This window comes from Pleurodeles waltl, unplaced genomic scaffold (genome assembly GCF_031143425.1).
Source record: "Pleurodeles waltl isolate 20211129_DDA unplaced genomic scaffold, aPleWal1.hap1.20221129 scaffold_121, whole genome shotgun sequence".
In the NCBI taxonomy this organism is placed as follows: Eukaryota; Metazoa; Chordata; class Amphibia; order Caudata; family Salamandridae; genus Pleurodeles; species Pleurodeles waltl.
Window position 1 is genome coordinate 696334 of NW_027149827.1, and position 16839 is coordinate 713172.

At 43.5% G+C, this 16839-nt stretch overlaps 1 long non-coding RNA gene across 1 annotated transcript in view; it reads right to left on the reverse strand.

Annotated features, from left to right (window-relative positions):
- Positions 1-16839, reverse strand: part of LOC138273928 (uncharacterized) — a 78565-nt gene that overhangs the window by 42356 nt on the left and 19370 nt on the right. The window lies entirely within an intron of this gene.

The window sequence follows — 16839 nt, forward strand, 5'->3', positions numbered from 1 at the left end:
TCTCCACACTCAAAGAACCTGCACAGCGACGCATCCTGCGGGACCAGCGATCTCTGAGGACTCAGAGGACTGACCTCTACCTAAAGGACCAAGAACCTCCCGAGGACAGAGTCTCTGTCCAGAAACAGCAACAAAATTGAAACAAAGAAGAAACTTTAAAGAGACTCACTTCCCACCAGAAGCGTGAATCTTCACACTGCACCCAACGCACCCGGCTCGAGTCCAGGACAACAAACATCACAGAGAGGAATCCCAGGCGACTCCAACGTCGTGGACACACTGAGTCGACCTCCCTGCACCCCCACGGCGACACCTGCATAGAGGATCCAGAGGCTCCCCCTGACCGTGACTGCCTGGTAACAAAGGAACCAGACGCCTCGACAAAGCAGTGCACCCACAGCCTCCAGGACCGAGAGGAACCTCCTACCAGTGCAGGAGTGACCAGCAGGCAGCCGTCATCCTAGCCCAGTCGGTGGCTGGCCCGAGAAGCCCCCGTGCCCTGCCTGCATCAGCAGAGTGACCCCCAGGTCCCTCCATTGATTTCTACAGCAAACCTGACACCTACTTTGCACACTGCACCCGGCCGCCCCTGTGCCACTCAGGGTGTGTTTTGTGTGCTTGTGTGTGTCCCCCAGTGCTCTACAAAACCCCCCTGCTCTCTCTCCCCCCCGCTCTCTCTCCCCCCCCCCCCCCCCCCACTGAGGACGCAGGTACTTACGTGCTAGCAGACTGGAACCGGAGCACCCCTGTTCTCCATAGGCACCTATGTGTTTTGGGCCCTGCTTTGACCTCTGCACCTGACCGGCCTTGTGTTGCTGGTGCTGTAGCTTTGGGGTTGCCTTGACCCCCAACGGTGGTCTGCCTATGCCCAGGAGACTAAGTGCTTTACTTACCTGAGAACCCCCCAGGAACGGTTGATTTTTGCAGTGTCCACTTTTAAAATAGCTATTTGCCATTTTAACCAAAACTGTGTGTACTACTGTTTTAAATCAAAGTTCTATACTTACCTGTGTGAAGTACCTTGCATTTTATGTACTTACCTAAAATTTGAATCTTGTGGTCCTAAAAATTAATAGGAGAAAATATATTTTTCTATATAAAAACCTATTGGCCTGGAGTTAAGTCTTTGAGTGTGTGTTCCTCAGTTATTGCCTGTGTGTGTACAACAAATGCTTAACACTACCCTCTGATAAGCCTACTGCTCGACCACACTACCACAAAATAGAGCATTAGTATCATCTAATTTTGCCACTATCAACCTCTAAGGGGAACCCTTGGACTCTGTGCACACTATCTCTCACTGAGATAGTATATACAGAGCCAACTTCCTACACCCCTATACTAACTTCTACAGCTGTCCAGGAATAGATTCTTCAGAACATGTTTGACTGAATACAGTAGCGTAGATAGTATTCTACTATCTGCATTTCCAGTTTTCTGAGGTACAAGTGAGGGGTGCCCTTGCAGCTGCTCATTTTTATCATTGTAGTTAAGCCACTTGCCTGTGAGGTACAATGGTTGACTCTGGAAAAAACAGGCTGTTGACTCTGAAAAGAGTTGCCATGTATACATATGTCATCTTATTTGTTACAACCATTGCTATCACATTACCTGAGCTTGATGTTTTTCCTAAAACGGGGTTGCCAATTTATTTCCAAGGCAGTTTTTGACTGGATTAATAACAATGGGTATGAGTAAACAATGGCTTCTGTGGTATTCCATCAGCAACATTTCCACTTTTTCAAGGTGTGAATGAGGTGAACTGTAGTGCTTTTTTTAATAGTACCTAATGTTACGTTACATGTGAATTTTTAAAGCGCACACATCAGCTGTAGGGGCGCACAGTTCTGGAAGGGAAGACAGGCGTGCAGAAAAAATCCATAGGCTGTAGATTTTTTGAGCTTCTTTGTAAATACTGACTGCAACGGGATGGTTCAGAATCCGAAGGTCAGGACATTCCACGCTTTAGTAGTGAGAAAAGTGAAAGAGCGACCACCCAACTTAGCTTTAAAGTCCCTTCGAACCTGTAGAAGATGCAGACTGAAGATCAAAGAATTCTATTGGGAATTGATTTCTGTATTCAAGATGAGAAGGTATGGAGTGTTGGAATGAATGACCATATGTACTAGGCAGATCAGAAAGATTGGTAGCCAGTGAAGTGCAAAACGGATTTACTAGTGTGGATTCCTCCATTATGAGTGAAGAGAAACCTGTGGTACTAAATCCTATAAGCTGAAAAGGAAGGGGAGAAGCCCTGAAGAAGGAAGGGCCCTGGAAACCAATCTGACTGCCTGCTTCTAGATGACTGCCACTTTCCATGGTATTATCATAGCCAGTAGTTTGTTTGCTTCAGCTGTAAACTCAGGTGATTGTAATACAAACTGTTGACTGAGTGGATATGTTAAATGGATTCTTAAGGATTGTTATAGCCCTTGGTTCGTCAAGGGCTTGTATGTTTGCCCATTGTACTGCATTAGCTATGTACTCATTTTTACAAGATGAAAGCAGAGGTGTGTTTGCCTTCTGATAATTTCCTCAAGGCATCAGAGGCTTGTGTGATGTGGCAGTCAATCCAGATGTCAGTACAATTGCAAGATATGCCACTTTGATTATTTGTTCTGTGTGGCCCCCACCTTCTGAACATCTGCCACAGTCTCCATAGTGATGGGCGTGAGGACAAAAAACTCAGTAAAGAGGTAAAATGAAGTTTGTGTATTAACTAAGGAAGCATAAACAGAGCTGCCACAAAGACCCGTAGGGTTCCCTCACTCCTTCCCTTCTTCAACTGTTAGCAACTATCTTGTATATCAACCACCAATACTCTTCACTGACATCATTCTATTCCAGAGTGATGAATGCAGGTGGCATAGGACAGACCATTACATCACTCTTTCCTTTACAACACAAACCAAGAAAACAGTAATGCAGCACCCTTTATCAATATTAAAATACAAGAAAAACAGTCAAGAACTAATAAACACAAAAGAAACTACACATTAAATAACGGAACAGATGAATAGAACATAAAACTCAAGACCTAAATGCCTATCTAACGGAAGGGTGAGCGCCTTGTGTGGCAACTACTGTATATCCACCCTGGTGCTTCAATGCTTAAATGGATTTGGTTGGTGAAAGGATTCCTCCGGCAGGTCTGGCTGGACTCGTGCACAAGGTACTTCCAGCTAGGCTCCTTTGATTGATGGCTTGATTGGGACGCATGACATCTTTGCATTTCACCACCCTTTCTGCATTCCACCTTTGACTACCATTTACTCCCATTTACTTTGTCAATTCCCATTTACTTTGTCAATGACCACAGGTTTATCATAATGTCACCAATGATAAGGCACCAATGGAAAATTAAGAATCATAATTTTAAATCACTAACATGAGAATGAATTGCTAGGCCTAAAATCTGTTGCTTCAACATTTAAAAGCATGCTCTGAACTCTGTCTAATCCATGGAGCAATACACGCAAAACATGCTACACTGGCACTTGAAAAAAAAAATGTTTATTCCATAACCTCTTTCTGAACTATGAACTATGAAATTACATCTTTCTTTAAAACAATAGAACCAGTACTATATGCACTCATACCCACCTACTAACCTGCCTAATGCGCGGACATGTATTTAGAAAAAGTGAACCAACTCAGAATTGATAGTTGATATTTAATAGTTCTTGAATAATGGCTTTATTCAAAGTGACTTCTTCAATTTATTCTTCAGCATTAAAAGATCTGTATAGCTCTATTAATCCAAATATTCTTTATTATGCGGATTTAGAAAAACATCCAACACATGTTTTGCCCCCTACACTCCTTCAGTGAACAGATGTCCTGTATCCCTTCGGGATTAAGCCCAGGAATTAAAAATGAAAACAATACTTGATGCAAAATGATGTATTCATTTGACAATGCAGCTTGAAAATGTATTTGACAATGTATGAGAGTTACTCCTGTCTGTTGTAATCAGAACCTTGAGAAAGCCACAGGCCTTCAGCTGGCTGTTTTTCTAAAACCTCATAATAAAGAATATTTGGATTAATAGAACTGTACTGATCTTTTCTTTCTGAAGAACAAATTGTCACTTTAAATAAAGCAGTTATTCAAGGACTATTACATTTCAACTCTGAATTCTGGGTGGGTCCAAAAACTGTTGGATTTGAAGAACAAGTGGTCCAAACCTCAACTAGTGACCCACCCCTTTAACAAACATGGGAGCCATGTGACAGAAGGGACGTGTTGGACCTTTGAAGTAAATTATTTAACATGTATTTAGAAAAGTAAACATTGATTTAAGATTGAAAACATTAACATTACATGAATGGTGTGAATTATTCAGGCGTTATACTCATGTATGAAAAATTTGTTCTTATAGAATTTGAGGCGTATGAGAAAGGAAGCGATTGTATCCGATCCTCGCCATCTAACAAGACAAAGCATTGTTCAATGTTTCAACATATCGAAAAATGATAATTATTTTATCGATTGATTATAAAGAATGTCCTAGGGAAAGGTGGGGGAGCATCATCATTGACAGCAGAAAACAAGTGAGCATAGCAGACCAGAAGAGAGCTGACAGATGAGATGAGCACTGTAACTGACCACTAATACTTGCCACTTGAGCTTAGAGGATAGGTAATTCGAGAGCATTATCTGAATGATATGGGTGTGGGGGTGATGTTTTAGAGAAACCATACTGAGCTTGATACTTAAGGGAGTAGGATTGAGCTTAGAAAAGTGCATAGGAACGGTCTAGTTGTCAAGCAGTTAGATAAAACAGTATTTATTCCACTGAAGAGATTCTATTGAGCCTTAGAGAAAATTGATAAATTGTTTCAGAATATTATGATACCTGTAAGCACGAGACAGATAATGGCGAGAATCTTTGTTAATGTAATCTTTCCCAGGCTAAGTTGGCATAATTATTCAGACATATTACATTTGTGGGATGAAGACGAATAGAGTAGGGACCGATTCAGGACACTCTTAATGTAGGATTCTGTAACTTGAGAATTTTGATCAATAAAGATTATATTAATTCTTCAATAAATTATTTTAAACTATTGAGAATTCTCTTTGACTCTAAAAAGGACTTAGTTGTAAATTAAGTAACTGTCAGTCCAGCTTGAGGATTCTACATCCACTTTTAGATAAAGATCCATACTGAGGACTAAGTGAAAGTAATGGGGACCTGCACACATCAACATTGATGAAAAGCTAGACTGTCACTGAATCAAGGGTTATCATGCACTGTATTTCCCATGATGCAATGGGGTGAACGAAGAACTGGGATGTTAGGCAGTGTTCCCACCCTCTTACTTTAAAAGGGCTCCCTCGAACTAATGAGCTGACGAGCTCCTGCTGATGCACCTGCGCCCCGTGAGTGGTACAGAGACCTGAGAAGTCTTTGAGCAGCTTTTCAAACACCCCAAAAAGATTGTGTTGCTCTCTACTAAAGGACAACTATCCTGAAACATGTTCAGAGATACACAGCACTGACTGCATCCATATTGGTGAAAAACTAAAGACTGTCACTGGAGCGTTATCATGCCCTGTATTTACCATGATGCACTGGGGTGCTCTAAGAGCTAAGAGGTGAGGTAGTGTGCTCCCAGCCGCTTTTTTTTTTTAATTAAAAGACTCCCTTGAGTGAATGAGCTGACAGGCTCTGGCTGGTGCACTTGCGTCCAGTGAGTTGTACGGAGCCCTGAAAAGACTTTGGGCAGCATTTCCAGTACCTCCAAAAAAATGCATAGCTCTACTGAAGTAGGAAAACTATCCTGAAACATACGTCCGAGATACACACACTGGCTGCACCAACATTGGCGAAAAACTAAAGACTGTCAACTGAAGCAAGTTATCATGCACTACATTTACCATGATGCATTAGGGCAGTGGTTCCCAACCTTTTGACTTCTGTGGACCTCCACTTTATCATTACTGGAAGCCAATTTTCTAAGCAGTCGTGGACCGTCTGAGGAGGCTTCGCGGACACCCCCGAAGTCCCTGGACCACAGGTTGGGAACCACTGCATTAGAGTAAGCTGAGTACTGGGAAGCAAGGCAGTGTGCGCCCCCACACTGTTTTTGTTTGAATAGATGTAAACAATGGAGGATCACATGATAAAAGATTTGTCAACATGAAATTGAGTTTCCTCAGCTCTTGGGCTTTCTCCTGATAAGCAGGATTTTTTTTGTTTATTTTTTAGGTATTTATAGAGAATAAACAGAGGTGTGCCCCTTAAAGTTCAAGGATTTGCACCTCATAATTGTGTGGACAAGGAAAGGCAATACATTTCGTACATTAGGCAATGTGTCTATATGTAATCTGAATGGACACTAAGCTGCTATGGTAAAGATCATTAAAAATAAGTTTATCTAGAGGGCAGTGTGAAAACTGCAGTCACCCAAGTAAAGCATAATGTCAATTGCTAGGGTGCTGATCTTGATGACCAGTAGAGACTGCAAAGTTGTTTGCTTGCCACTAACAAAATAGCAATTGAAAGTAATGAGGTCAGCTCAAATGCAGATGCTCAAGCTTAGAGCTAGGTGTGCAATACAGCATGTTTTCCTAACATACGGATGATCCCTGAGTCACAGCACAATAACAAGGTCAACAGATCCACCAATGAGCACAAGGCTGACCATTGTTTGGCTTGCTCTGCGTCTCGGCATTTGCAAAAAGGTCTTTGCCCAGAGGCCTGGCACTTTCGTCAAGCTACTTGGATAAAGCCAATCTCATCACTACTATGCCATAGTACTAATAACTCAATGTAGTAGTCTAACTTTTTTTTCATGTGTATTGGAACCCCTCTCTGCCAGTGTTCTCCTGTAATGCTGAGTATGATGTAGTAGGTTGGTAAGAAACGGCTCCTTGTCCACTCTTTAGATGGACATTCAAGCAAGAGTTTTAAAATGTTGAGCATTTGGGACTACATGCATCACCATCTATTAACCAATATCAATATTCCATGCACTGTGATTTTGATTATTTTATTGATTTTATATGCAGTCTTGTTGCCATATTTTACTGTTTAACAGGGATATAATTGCACTGCAGGAAACCTGGTCACAACAGGGTCTTCCGCTGTCGGGTTTCACATCCTTTGAAATAAATACAGTCATGCATAAGAAGCACGGAAAGCAAAGTGGGGGTCTAGCAGTTTACTTTTCATTAACCCTGAAAATGGACACAGAAGAGCTGCCGCAAGAAGACCAAGATGTGCTCAAACTTTGCAACTGAATTTCTAACAATAGGCCACCGATGTTGTTGGTTAACGCCTACATACACCCCTGCTTTTCCCGCAAATGTACTGCAATAAAATGGTTAATAGCAATAATTTCATACTACAGTCAGACCCACCCCGAGTGGGACATCATTCTGACAGGAGACTTCGACTTGAATTTAATTATGGCACAAGTGGAAGACAAAATACTAAGTGCCGACAACTCTTACTGGAACGTCCCGACACAGGTTTCATCGAACTTCACTCATTGTGATCATCAGGGTGTACAGTTGGTGACGTCACTGGAAAACCTCAAATTATGGGTCCTAAACAGAAGGTTCCCAGGTGACCCCCCCCCCCCACCAAGCCACACCTTCCACGGCCCCAATTCACGGTCCATTTTAGATTACACCCTAGTCACACTGCCTCGGATCTCTTTGGTACGGCAATTTAAAATAAAATACACCACATCTAGTGACCATTCCTACCAAATACTCACCCTAAGGTCCTCCTTGCCTGTGCACAAACCTGCTCCAGTACAAGTGGGTTCAATAGAGTGAACGAGCTTCAACAGACTACGTTGGTCCTCTGACACAATATGAGCCTTATCTTTATCAGCAAAGTTGCAGATGTTGGAGAGCCTTAAAAACCACAGACTTGTAATGGATGCCTGTGACGACGTCCAAGTGAAAATACTTGACCAGCATTCTCCTCGCAACCTACCACAGCCAATTCAGTGAATCACCCCAGCCCGCGTTTCAAAACAAGCCCAACTCCTTAAAAAAGTTTAAAGGAAGCTGGTAAGACACCTGAAGGCTCACCCAGGCAATCAGACTGTGGGAACAACTGAAGAATTCAAAGAAAGAGTATAAAAGACATACGCAAATAAAAGGCCAAAGGCAAGAGCTCTCAAAATTAATACATACTGCAAAAGGGAAAAACCGCAGGAAATTCTGGGGCATCAATCTAAACACCCAAGGGAACTCTAACAACTGAAATATCCCTGAAAATAACTGGGTGTGTTATCTCAAGATAATCTTCACAGCAAAGTGCCACCCACGTGGAACTCCCCCACCCCCCCCCATTGCCATAATTGACATCCCGTAAGGGGAAACATCCTCCAGCTGGACGGCGGGGAGATGATCAAACTCACTCTGTCCACTGACTGGACATACCGCGCACTCCTTAAGGCCCATTGTGAAGGAGCCCCTGGGCCAAATGGCCATCCACAAGCCATTTTTATTGAAGAAGCTGTCTTCTGGTCAAAAGTGCTAACCTTATACCGGAAGTAAGTCTAGGACGCGCCATTTTTGAGAGCTGTCAAGGCTATTTAATCAATCCAATCTCAAGGGAGGCAACAGACACAATCCGGCGATTACAGGTTAATCACCCTTATTGACGTTGAGGCAAAAAACTATGTCTCCCTGCTCCTTGTGGCATTAACATGGTAAGAAAAACATAAAATCGTTCCAATTAATCAAACAGGCTTTTGGAAAAGGGTGGGTACCGTGACTAACATCTTAACTTCCTTTCTGGTAGAGCAGAGCAGATGGCAGCACAGGAAACTAGATCTTGGCTTTTAGATTAAGGTCAATCAATCAATCAGTAGTTTGTTAAGCGCGCTCCTCACCCGGCAGGGTCTCAAGGCGCTGGGGGAAGGGTGCTACTGCTTGACGAGCCAGGTCTTGAGGAGCTTCCTGAAGGTCAGGAGGTCCTGGGTCAGATGTAGGTCGACAGGGAGGGAGTGGCAGGTTTCGGCGGCAAGGGGGGAGAAGGATCTGCCGCCGGTTGGGGTCCGTGGACGCAGGGGACAGTGGCAAGGGTGAGGTTGGTGGAGCGAAGCTGGCTTGTCGGGATGTGGAAGTTGAGGCGCTCGTTGAGGTAGGCAGGTCCAGCGTTGTGGAGAGCCTTGTGAGCGTGGATCAGGAGTTTGAAGATGATCCTTTTGTTGACGGGGAGCCAGTGGAGGTCTCTGATGCGGGCTGAGATGTGTTCGTGGCAAGGGAGGTTGAGGATAAGTCGTGCTGAGGCGTTCTGGATGCGCTGAAGTTTTCTCTGGAGCTTGGCCGTTGTTTCCGCGTAGAGAGCGTTGCCGTAGTCCAGTCTTCTGCTGACGAGTGCGAGGGTGACCGTTCTGGTTTCAACGGGGATCCATCTGAAGGTCTTGCGAAGCATGCGAAGGGTGTTAAAACATTAGGATGAGATGGCGTTGACTTGCTGGGTCATAGTGAGCGATGAGTCCAGTATGAAGCTAAGGTTGCGTGCGTGGGTGGGTGGTGGGCGTTGGGGCAGCTCCCAGAGTGGCAGGCCACCAGGATCCATCCCATGCTGCTTTGTTGGAGCCGAAGATGATGATCTTGGTCTTCTCCGAGTTCTGTTTGAGGTGGCTTGCCTCCATCCAGTTGGCGATGGCATGAAGTCCGGTGTGGAGCTTGGTCTTGGTGGTTGTGTGGTCCTACGTGAGAGAGAGGATCAGCTGAGCGTCATCCACATACGAGACGATGTTGGCGAGCAGTGCCATGTAGACATTGAAGAGGGTGGGGCTGAGTGAGGATCCCTTGGGGACTCCGCAGATGGAGTTGGTGGCTTTTGACAGGAACAGGGGGAGGCGGACTCTTTGGGTTTTGCCAGAGGAAGGATGTGAGCCAATCCAGGGCTCTGTGGTGGATTCCAGCATTGTGGAGGCGTGTGCGAAGGGTGTGGTGACAGACGGTGTCGAATGCTGCAAAGGCAACGGTTTCATCTTTGTCAAGCCTGCTCCTGATGGCGTCGGCGGCAGCGATAAGGGTGGCCTTGGTGCTGTGGTTCTTGCGGAATCGGGACTGGGAGAAGTTGAGTAGGCTGTTGTCCTCCAGGAAGCAAGATAGTTGGCTGTTGACTATCTTATCGATGACCTTCACAGGGAAGGGGAGTAGGGAGATGGGACGGTAGTTTTTGAGGTCTTCGGGGTCGGCTTTGGGCTTTTTGAGCAGGGTGTTGACTTCGGCGTGTTTCCAGCTCTCCGGGAAGATGGCGATCTCGAAGGAGCTGTTGACGATGGTGCAGAGCTGGGGAGCGATGATTTGGCTGGCTTTATTGAAGACGTGGTGAGGGCAGGGGTCGGCGGGTGAACCAGAGTCGATAGTGCTCATGGTCTTGGTGGTTTCCTCGTCGTTGGTGTGGGTCCAGGCACTCAGGATGTTTGTGTGGATGAGTGCTTTGGAGTCAGCCTTGACAGTGGTGGGGGACGGCGGTGAGAAGCTGCCATGGATGTCTGTGATCTTGCGGTGAAAAAATGTGGCGAGGGAGTCGCAGAGGTCTTGCGAGAGGGGGGGGCTCGGCAGAGCAGGACTTCGGGTTGGTGAGTTGCTTGATGATGCTGAAGAGCTCCTTGCTGTTGTGTGTGTTGTTAATTTGTTCTTTGTAGAAAGATCTTTTGGTGGTCCGGATGAGCTGGTGATGTTTGCGGATGGTGGATTTGAGGGTGGTGTGGTTGTTTTCTGTTTGTTCTTGACGCCAGATCTTCTCGGCTTTTCGGCATTCCCGCTTGGAGGCCTGAAGGTCTGCGGTGAACAGCGGGCTTTCTTGCTGCTGCGGGTGCTGGTGGTTTTCCTAAGTGGAGGGAGGGTGTCGGCGCTGTCGGCCTCACCTTCAACCGATTAGACACCTGTTCTGGAGCAAGCTGAAGCTATGGGGTCTTCCGCCCCCCCCATGCAATAATTGCTTTATTCTCAGATACATGGGTACGCATAAAGATCAGAGATGGTACTAGGCTCTCAAGGAAAATCCCCACAACCCTCGGTCTGGAACAAGGCTGTGTGCTCGCCCCACACCTGTTTAACTTATTTATGGCTGACCTGACCCCAGCTTTGTACGCAGGAAACATTCACCCCCCTCACATGGGAGGGATCTCACTGACATCTACTATATGCGGATGATCTGGTACTTCTCAGCTGCACCAAGGTCAGGCTACAAAGATCCCTAAACCTTCTGGCTAATTATGTTCATTCCAACCAGCAGGAAATCAATGTGGCTAAATCAAAAATAATGTGTTTAGGATGCAGGTACACCATCAGATCACTGATGGCCTTAAGTAACGTCTCGTTAGAGGTGGTGCCATACTATAAATATCTTGGAGTAATTTTAGATGCCCAGGGATCCTTATGACAACAGAAGAGATACTTTGCGCAAAGAACCCCACCACTAATGTATGCTTTCTCTCTCCTGGACAAACAGCCATATGACCCATCACTCCGTCCTCTGCTAACAGTTCTCATCCAAATTGCTTCCCACTGGATCTGTGGGAGGTAGCACCAACATACAATTCATTTTCAAGAGGGGTTAATAAGGCCACTAAACTGCTTTCAGTTATTGAAGATAAAGCCAAATTTAGTGCCTGGTCTCATGCGTGGATGACCATAAAATACTATACCAAACTGGAAGCGGCTGCCTATTTCTTCACCACCTATGCACCTCACATGAAACTTGAACTTATGACAATGCGACTAGGCAACTTGACAACCTCGACCAATGCTCTGTTATAGAGGAACATTAATGCGCAGTTCATGTCAAAAGGAAGATCTACTACACAATCTGCATCTGTCCGGGTCTGTTAGACCTTCTGAAGAGGATGTTTACTGATGGAGCTAGGACGACCTGTAGGGGAGCCATAGTGGCCTGCTTCAACCAGCACGATCCCAAGCTAAACTGTACGTTTGTCAAGTTCCTGAAACATGCTATGCAAAAAAAAAGGGATGTTCGGGTTTGTAGCACCAGTAGGCCACGACCAAAATAGCATGTCTAATCAACTCCCCCAGGTCACACAGAGATCATTTCAACTGTACATAGACCAATTGGTTCATGGTACTGGCCCGCACATAGGGCACTATCAGCCCTTTTTTAAAAAATTTTATCCCCAAGCCTGAAAAGGTTTCAAGATCAATTGTGTTAGCTCCTGTGGGTCGGGTAGTCGCAGTATTTATCATATATCTTAAGTCCAGGACAGTAATAAAGTGATGTGCTTCCATCTAAAACATTTTGAACCCCTGGCCTGTATATCTTTTACTACAAGTGAGACATTTTACAAGATTTACTTATCTCAGGAAAACTAAATCGTAAAATTGTTTTCTTTTTAACTTTTTAATTTACATTTAATCACCTCGTAGTAAAAATCTTAATTTATTTTAGAATGTTTTTTTATCATGTAAAATGGCAGAATTGTTAAGGTTTTAATTAACTGAGAAACTAAATTATGAATTACACGGCGACTAGAGGTGATAATCCTTCGGGCAATCTTTTACACTGACTGGAAAAACTATCACGTTATAGACTAGGCATTTTAGAATTAACACTTTAAGGCATAGTGTGTATATTAGCAATTCTAACTGACATGCAGCTGAAGTATGTACAAATGAACATGCATGGTTAAAACTAAACACTCATTATGCTAACATTGCATTCTACAAATGCTACATTCCCATATTGCACACTGGAATAAAAGCCTGGGAGAGATGCAGTTATTTCGACTGTGATATAGAATACAAGATCATTATCAAAATGGCTGCATGATTCCCACCACACACATACTCACTGATAAGTCAGATTAATGTGTGTCCACTCAAGTCCCCCAGTATTTTTTCATACTGGCAGCAGTTCAAGTGGTGCCCAATTTTTAGAGATACCCCAAACTGTAGATTAGGTGCCTTGGGTGGTGCTTGAAAGGGGAAACCCACATGGGTCTCCCCACCCGTTGACGTAAGTGATAGTCAACTCTTAATCTCCCATGCAACTAAGCTATTGCTAGTACTGTTGATGTGTATCTTTAATGTGAACTAGCGGATCCAAAGGGCTGTCCACCGAGCTCATGTATATTGAAGGAAAGTGTGATAATTCAAACTTGTTGGGGCGCAGATGTTCACAAACATTCACTGATCTCTTGCACCCTACTGCAGTGACAGAGATGAGCCGCACACAAGATCAACCACTCCATCTGAATTTGAATGATGGTGAATTATCCCAGCAGGTGTAGTTTTACACATTTCTTCCTAAATCCTTTGATATTGCCAAGCCTTGCAGTCCATATCTGTCTGGCAGTCAGATAGCCATATACAGGAACCTCCGTGGTCTACTAAAAGCAGAGTGAGCTCTTGGGCAGTTACCCCTTTGTTTCCATTCATACCCATAATGTTCAGCATACCTCCATTTTAATCTTTGCAGTTTGTTGCCAAACTAACGCTGTTCACACTAGATTTCAAATAGCTTTCATGTTACTTAAGAAATACAACATAGTATATTTGGAGGAAAGGTTTCAGAATCCTCCATTTTGTTGAACAGAGCTTTTTGATAGCTTAATAATCTGTTTATATGACCGTGCTCCCTTGTCTTTCCTGCTTGCAGGTTATTTGCATGATCCGACGTTTGCACTTCTTACACAATCACCAATAACGGAATTGGTTATAAGCTAGTAGACCTTGTTTTAAAACTATTATTTTTTCCACTGCTGTGCTCGAGTTTAAGGATATTCGCCTGAGCATGTCAGTAGTATTATTAATCCCTGAACTGCTTTCCATCTCAACTCAGATTCAAGAATTCTTGAACTGCCTACACTCTCTTGCAGACTAAATACAATGAGCACTGATTGCTAGTGATTCTCATCTTTCACTCATTTAGGGAGCTCAGTGGTCCCTGTTAGTGCTCACTTCAGGAAAACAATCTGACCACATTGTGGTATCTACTTCTGCCTCCCATTTACCATCTGATCTACTATCCTGTTCCTCGTGAACTAGCAAGCTCTACCAACACACAATAGCAGCACGGAAAATTTAACTACAATGCCAATGGAAATTTCTGCTGCAACTGATTACCAGGATCATGCAGTACCAAAAAAGGGTTGACTGAGCTTACAGGCCATAAAATACAAGCTGTACTCCATTGAACACAAGTTGACCATTTTGAATCTGAAAGTCTAATTGTCAATCATTTAGAATGACCTAGGCAGTGTGTTCATGGGCAAGGCAAATATGGGAAAGCTCTTCCTACTGTACATTACAAGGATATTGCAAATCACTGAGGACTTCCGTTACCATGTAGAGGAACAAGGCTGAAGGCAGTGTTCCTGTATAAGGTCACAATATAGTTATAACAGTGGTTCCCAACCTGTGGTCCGGGGACCACTGGGGGTCTGCAAAGCCTCCACCAGAGGTCTGCGACTGCTTAGAAAATTAATTTATCTTAACAGATTAGGTCTACAGCTTTTAGTAATGACTCAGTAGGGGGTCCCGGATTCCAATAATGATTCAATGGGGGTCCCCCAGGTTCCAGTAATGATAAAGCAGGGGTCCACATTAGTCAAAAGGTTGGGAACAACGGAGTTATAACATACAGAAAAGGAAACTTTTTTCCTTTCCCATAAATCACTTAAATCCTTGGTGCATTGCTGTTTTGTATTAAAGATATTGCATCTTTGTAAGTGAGAATACAAGTAGAATCACTATTGCAAGCCTAAACACCAAACAAGCTGTAGATATTTGCTTTTAAGATATTACAATCAGTTTAATACAAGTCAGATTAAAAAATTAAAAAAAAACACTGCAGCTCAGAATGTGTATAAGCATACAGGGTGAGTCTATATTTTCTAAAAAAGGCATGCACAGAAAAACGTTTCATAAATATCTTACTGTTCCACTTATCACTATTCTTCTAGAAAAACAGAGCAAAGCAATGTTTCATTTTTTTTTTAAACTGCATCTTTAATTATGCTTCATGACCTGCCTTTCAACTTTGGATGCTGACTGGCAGAAGGCATTGTTTCATCATCGTGACATCAGTACTGAACTGTAATAAGTTATTACAGTTGAGCAGGTATGTCATTTCTTTATTACATATGACTAGGTGCGTCACAGGTAACCTGTAAAAGGAAATTAGAGCTTGGTCTGGTTTTGGCTTAAATAATAGCTGTGCTATGATTTGCAGTTGCCCACCCTTTATTACAGGTTGGCTCAAGGATATGGTGGAATGGGCTATTGCGGACAAAGTGTGTATTAAGAAGGTATGATCTGATGAGCGGCTTGCTGAGGACTCAATGGGGTGGATGGCCGACTCAAGCACTTTAAGTAAAGATTCAAGCATTGTCTGACCCACCTGATGGAAGATTCCTTGAATGAATGGAATGGTGGATTGTCACTATGTATATGAAAACAGATGTTAGTGCAACAATATCAGGATTCCAGGTTGAAGCCTGGGTTGAATGAGCTTGATATTGAGTGCCTCAATGTAAGGTGTAAAATGGCTGTTTTATTTCTCCTTAATGTGCATTAGTCTGGGAAGGTGTAGGATGATGTATTTTTGTATTTATATTTATTAAGGCGCATTCCGGCTGTAGCGCTGAGGAGTGGGTGAAGCAAGTGATTCCCTAAAGAAACCCCTGGAAAGGCAAGACCGGCAAATGGAGCTCGCCCAAGCTAGAAAAAAAGCCATGTTTTTAGCTGCTTTCGAAAAGACAGGTGCGTGTCTTCTTTCCTGATGGGCAGCGTAAGAATGTTCCATAGTTTCGCAGCCGCTACTGAAAAGGTTTTGTCTCCCAATCTGGCCTTTCGGCAGTGGGGCACTGAAATTAAATTGAGACTAGAAGACTTGAGTGGACGGCTAGGCGCATGCTGCTGCAGAAATGAACAAAGATATTTGCAACCTTCCAAGAGAAGAGCCTTGTGTGTGAGGCAGAATGCCTTAAAAATAATGCGCTTTTCCACAGGTAGCCAGTGCAGCTGCCTCAAGTTGCTACTGGCAGACGCTTAGTGTGGGAGATAAAAGTCAAGGCGAGCCATGGCATTTTGAATCAGTTGTAACCTATAAAGGGACCCTTTGCTAATGCTTAAAATCAGGGCATTGCAGTAATCCAGTTTAGAGGTGAATAAGGCCACAATCACCAAAATTCTGAGTTCCTTCTGAAGAAAAGAAAGGATTTTCTTGAGAATTTTCAAAGTCCAATAACAGGTTTTAATGGTGTGATTAACCTGTTGCTCAAAAGATAGAGTATTAGCAAATAAGATTCAGAGGTTTCTGGCCGTAAGACTAGGACCTGGCCACTCACTGCAGGATGTGGCATGAAATATCAGGGAGGGACAAGATGTGAGCAGACCGGTGTGTAATGTTTAGGAAAGTTGTACTGTACAGCATCAACTACTGTTCTGAATCATCATTCTGTTGCACTTGCTGTGTACACAGATTATTACTTTTATTTCTGTGCTGTTTTTGTCAGTTATATGATGTATCTATATTTCAAACAATACAAAACATTTTAAAAAGAAATAAGAAAATTAGATGTGGGTTTTTATACATGTATACAATGGAGGGATTCTCTTTGAAGGAATAAAGAAAAGGAGGGTCCCCCGAAGCACTGGCCATGCAAATCTCCACATGTGCAGAATCATTTATCCGACAGCCTTATCGAATGTCCTTACTTTAGGACTCCACTTACACATGGGCATCCTAAACTGGGTGCACATCATTCATTGTTTTTCCCTACAGGGGTTGCAGAGTTAAAGGCAAATCTGACCAAAGGATTTTGGAGAAGGGATCCATTTGCCTTCCATGACATTTCCTAACAAAAACCCAAAATGCTGAAGTAGAAA